The sequence below is a fragment of the Triticum dicoccoides genome, chromosome 7A, assembly GCF_002162155.2.
Source record: "Triticum dicoccoides isolate Atlit2015 ecotype Zavitan chromosome 7A, WEW_v2.0, whole genome shotgun sequence".
Taxonomy (NCBI): domain Eukaryota; kingdom Viridiplantae; phylum Streptophyta; class Magnoliopsida; order Poales; family Poaceae; genus Triticum; species Triticum dicoccoides.
Genome location: NC_041392.1, coordinates 589871567 through 589877625, shown reverse-complemented (window position 1 = coordinate 589877625; position 6059 = coordinate 589871567).

Here is a 6059-nt window from a genome sequence, read left to right as displayed (position 1 = left end):
CGGACCTGGAGAAGGCCCGGGTGGCTGCCAAGGAAGCCCGCTCCAAAATTAGAGAAACGAAGGAGGAGCTGAATCAAGCTGCCGATATTGTGTCTGGGAAGCCCTTCTTGTTGCGGACTAAGTTCGGAGATCCGAAGTATGCTCCTCTGGACTGACTATGGAGTTCTGCGGACGCGTACATGGATTTGGCTGCTAGTGGTGCTGACGCGGCCGAGTACTTCAAGGATCAGAAAGGTCCCGAAGTGGAAAAGCTGTTATGGTCATAGTTCCACGCTCCAGTCCATCCGCTGCTGTTGAATGAGCGATTGGCCGAGTGGGCCGGGCTCCATAGGTTGTCCGGACTTGCCATGAGGTCCGTTGTGGATCACCTGTGGCTAGGAGGGCCAAGGCCGAATAGCTACTTTAGCTTAGTGCAACAATTCCTTGGTGCTGTGCCACGCATCGATGCTGTAAAGAGATCAGCGTGCATAGAGGGTGCGCGGATGGCCTTTGCCCGTGTCAAGACATACTGGGCGGAGATGGAGGCCACCACTGTTGCGACACAGGGTTCAGCCGTAGGCCGAGTGGCTACCGAGCACTACTTTGAAGAAGTTCTTGAAGGCGCTCGTTCGATAGAGGCTCAGTGCTCGAAGAATGTTATGTTCAAGTGACATGTATTCCCATTGTAAAAACAATGTTTTATTGAATTATCAAGGCTGTATTTATACTTTTGCCCGAAAGTACTATGATGCCTCCTGTGCGGCCGTTTATGTATATATGTGTATAACCTGAAAGTTTGCAGTCGTCGGCTTCCGCCCCCACGCATATATGCGGGGTGTTCGCAAAAAATGCATATCCACACTTGATCCAATGTCTTGGTCCGTTAAGGAGGTTATAGCGTAGCGAATGAGGCAATCGGACTATATTGCTTTAACACTTTCACTTAGCCATATGAGTTTGACAGTGGGGCTACTATATAGCGCCTGGTACTTCTACGCTCGTCCGAATACGGGGCGCGTACGTACATGACTGGGAAACGGCCTTTGTTAATGCGGAGGAATCCCGAAGATTCCGATGAGTCATTGAGTGGTTGACCAGTCTCTCGCTATATCATGACAGTCAGTTTTCGGCTTTCTCTACTGAGGTGCTCACCCGGATGAACCAGGGCACAATTGCAGTAGTTCTCCCAGTGCTACCTTAGCCGATATAACGGAACGTAAGGTACCAAAACGTGGGAGCCGGGCAAACCCAACATTTGACCAAAGACATGATTCGGAGCTGATGCATATAGGGCCAAATCGCGACGCCGAACACTCCCTAAGGTGTTCGGTCTTTATAAGAAACCCCATGTGTCCAGGTACGTGCAAAATTCTGGTGTGGCCACATGGCAATAACGCCAGCATCCTTCTCGGTCGTGTGGAGTATCCAGAGGATGTGAGAAACAAGAGACAGTAAAAAAGGTTTACGTAGGGTCTTAATCTAAAAAGAAACCTTTGGGTGGGTCCCTGCTGCACGTCTGTGCCTGTGTCTCTGTTGTGCCGTGTCCTGGACGGGTGTAGCACGTTTGTCATCTGCAAAAGGAAAGAACTTAGGTGAAAGTTGCCGTGCCAAAAAGAAGAATTGGTTATTGTCAATGAACTATCAAAATTCAAGAGAAGCCTAGTTGAGCCGGGCTGGCCCTGATTACATGCGGGAAGCCCCTGGTATCATTTTATGAGGGTTCGAAAACCAATCTCATGTATATATGATGGAACGCCGGATTCGTCTAACCATGTTCGTGCTCTTGAAGACCTGCCATTTGTTCTGGTTGGCGAGGCCGTCTAGTTCGCGGCTGCTAGAGCTGCCGCGTCCTCTTCCGTACGTAAAAAACGTTCGGTATTTCTGCTAACTGTGATGATGCCACATGGACCAGGCATCTTGAGCTTGAGAAAAGCATAATGCGGTATTGCGTTAAAACGAGCGAAAGCCGCCCTTCCGAGTAGTGCTTGATAATCACTTCGGAATGGAGAGATGTGAAAAGTTAACGTTTCGCTTCGGAAGTTATCGGGAGAACCGAATACCACCTCTAGTGGTAGAGAGCCTGTACAACGGGCCTCTTGGCCTGGTATTACTCCCTTGAAGGTAGTATTACTGTGGCTTATTTGTGTCGGGTCTATCCCCATTTTCCGGACTGTGTCGTGATATATCAGATTTAGATCACTGCCGCTGTCCATGAGGACTCTTGTGAAATGGTACCCATTTATTATTGGGTCTAACACCAAGGCCGTCAGTCCTTCGCGCCGGATATTTGTATCATGATCCCTATGATCAAAAGTGATCGGGCAGGCCAACCAGGGGTTGAACCTAGGGGTGACGGGCTCTATGGCGCGTGTGCATTGGAGTGCATGATTGCTTCTCCTCTTTGTTACATGGATCACGTTTACAATTTTAACCTCTGGTGGGAACTTTTTCTGTCCTCTGGCATTTTTCTGGCGAGGTTCATCCTCGTCTTCGCTTGGTGTCTCTTCCCCTTTGTGTTCGGCGTTTAGCTTACCGGCCTGCTTGAAGACCCAACATTCTCGGTGGGTATGATTTGCAGGTTTGTCTGGGGTGCCGTGAATCTGACAGAGTTTGTCAAGAATTTTTTTAGGCCAGATTGTCCTTCTCTGCTGCCTTTGAAAGGCTTTTTCCGCTGACCTGGTCGGGAGCCCCTGAATCCGGCATTTACCGCCATGTTATCTGGGCTACCTTCTTTATTTCGATGCTTGTTTTTGTTGCGTCGTAGTTTACCATTGCCATCCCTGACTTTGGATGTGCTTGGGTCGTTGGTGCTGCTACGGGCCAACCAGCTGTCCTCGCCCATGCAAAAACGGGTCATGAGGCTTGTTCGGGCTGCCATTGTTCTTGGTTTTTCTTGACCGAGGTGTCTGGCGAGCCATTCGTCTCGGACGCTGTGTTTAAAAACTGCTAAGGCTTCGGCGTCCGGACAGTCGACGATTTGGTTCTTCTTGGTGAGGAACCTGTTCCAAAGCTTTCGGGCGGACTCTCCGGACTGTTGGATTATATGACTCAAATCGTCTGCATCCGGAGGTCGGACATAAGTCCCTTGAAAATTGGCCCGAAAAGCGTCCTCGAGCTCCTCCCAACTTCCAATTGAGTTTTCGGGGAGGCTTTTCAGCCAGTGCCGAGCTGGCCCTTTAAGCTTGAGGGGCAAGTATTTAATGGCATGGAGATCGCCTCCACTAGCCATATGAATATGGAGGATGAAGCCCTCTATCCAGACTCCAGGGTCTGTGGTTCCGTCGTACGCCTCTATGTTCACCGGTTTGAATCCCTCCGGGAATTCATGATCCAGCACCTCATCAGTGAAACATAAGGGGTGTGCAGCACCCCTGTATTGAGATGCGCCATGGTGTTCGGATGGTTGTAGTATTCGGTGTTGGTTGTGTACCGTAGCGCGCTTCCTAGATCCATAGATAGATCTGGTCGCACCGGATTATTGACGCAAGTTCTCACGTAGATCGTGTGTTGACTTATGTGTGACTTTGTTAGCCGCTCTATCGCGTTCACAGGGTGGTGGATCCGGCCAGTTGGCCGTATCACTTTTCGGCTGTATGGGCTCTAAGGCCTCATCGTCGAATTCCGGTAATTGCTTGCGCATTGAATAGCTATTTTTATGGTAACTTCCACCATACTTTGTTACTTTGTTCCACTTGCTGTTGAGCGTGTCTTGTGCGACCTTGAGCCTTTGCTTCTGTTTCTTCAGGCTCCTCGCTGTGGCAATAAGCCTTCTACGGAGGTTCTCTTGCTCCAAGTGTGTTTCCGAGATGATGCGTGCATCTTCGTCCGGACTGTTTTCTTCCCTAGACGGGGATTGATGAGGCTTATATTTGGCGTCATCGTGTTCGGACGTCGGATCCGTACTATGTTTGCAATTTGCATCTTGATCGTGTTCTTCCACCGGGTGGTGCAGTTGTCGTTTCTTCTGGAGTCACGTGGACTATTATTTCCTCTTGCGCTGTTATCGCTGTTTTTGCTATGGCGGGACTTAGAGCGGCGCCGCTGACGTCGGCGCTTGGGTTGCTTAGAGGGTGCATCCTCCGCTGTCTCTTCACCATTGCCCTCTCTGGGTGCATCCACCATGTATACGTCATGTGATGAAGTAGCGGTCCAGCGCCCTATGGGCGGTGGTTCCAGTTCGTGTCCTGCATCGTCGTCCATACCATCGATGTCTTCGGGGTCGAAGTCGAGCATGTCAGTTAAGTCATCGATAGTGGCTACTAAGTGGGTGGTGGGTGGGCAGCGAATTTCTTAGTCGTCTGCATCCCATTCTAGCTATACATAGTTCGGCCAAGGTTCTCCTTACAGGGAGAGAGACTTTAATGAATTTAGCATATCTCTGAAAGGTGAGTGCTGAAAGATATCCGCGGAGGTGAACTCCATGATCGGCGCCCATTCAGATTCGACGGGCACGGATGTGAGCGGCTCGGAGTCCGTGGCCGGGGATAAATCCAGTGGTTCGGCGACGCAGCTCTTGAAAGGGGTGAAGTCAGTATCTGGCTCTATCGCCACTAAGAGTGCGACCTCCATGGCGGGGTCTATCCCTCCGCTCTCGGATGGCGCGATTTGCTCCGGATTAACGACCAGAGTAGCTGCGGATGCCATGCCCCAAACACTGTCCGGCGACAGAGTTATGTCTTGCTCGTCGCGACTGTGTGGCGCATCCGACATGGGCTCGAATCCGTCGAAGATCAAGTCTCCGTGGATGTCGGCCGTGTAGTTCAAGTTTCCAAATCTGACCTGATGGCCAGGGGCGTAGCTCTCGATCTGCTCCAGATGGCCAAGCGAATTGGCCCGCAGTGCGAAGCCGCCGAATACAAAGATCTGTCCGGGGAGGAAAGCCTCACCCTGGACCACATCGCAAGCGATGATCGAAGGAGCCATCAAGCCTTATGGTGACGACACAGTGGAACTCTCAATGAAAGCACCAATGTCGGTGTCAAAACCGGCGGATCTCGGGTAGGGGGTCCCGAACTGTGCGTCTAAGGCGGATGGTAACATGAGGCAGGGGACACGATGTTTACCCAGGTTCGGGCCCTCTTGATGGAGGTAATACCCTACGTCCTGCTTGATTGTTCTTTATGATATGAGTATTACAAGAGTTGATCTACCACGAGATCAAAGAGGCTAAACCCTAGAAGCTAGCCTATGGTATGATTGTATGTTGTCCTACGGACTAAACCCTTCGGTTTATATAGACACCGGAGGGGGCTAGGGTTACACAAGGTCGGTTACAAAGGAGGAGATATACATATCCGTATAGCCTAGCTTGCCTTCCACGCCAAGTAGAGTCCCATCCGGACACGGGACAAAGTCTTCAATCTCGTATCTTCATAGCCCAACAGTCCGGCCAAAGTTTATAGTCCGGCTGTCCGGAGACCCCCTAATCCAGGACTCCCTCAGGGGGCCTTCGGGAACCAAGGCCCACCTCTACCGGGATGGAGCCACCTGTTCTTTCAGCCCCCCACATCAAAATCACTTGCGGGTACTCTATGAGCTGACCCGACTTTAGTCACCACAATGTATCATGTATAATAGTGTAGTATGTATATACCCGTGATCACCTCTAGAGGTAACCACGACCCGATAATATAGCATAGAAGACATACAAGAATGTAGGGCCACTGATGGAATACTAGCATCCTATACTAAGCATTTAGGATTGCAGGTAAAGGTAACAACAGTAGTAGCAAAGACAGGCTATGCATCAGGATAGGATTAACGGAAAGCAGTAACATGCTACACTACTTTAATGCAAGCAGTAGAGAGAAGAATAGGTGATATCTGGTGATTAAGGGGGGGGCGCTTGCCTGATTGCTCTGGCAAGGAGGGGTCGTCAACAACGTAGTCGATCGGGGCACCACCAGCGGCGTCAGTCTCGTAGTCTACCGGAGAGAAGAGGGGAAGAAACAATGAATACAATGCAAACAGATGCATATCGATGCATGACATGACAAATAACGGTGCCAGGTGTGCCCTAATGCAGTAGGAGGTGATACCGGCGAAGGGGGGAAACATCCGGGAAGGTATTCCTGGTGTTT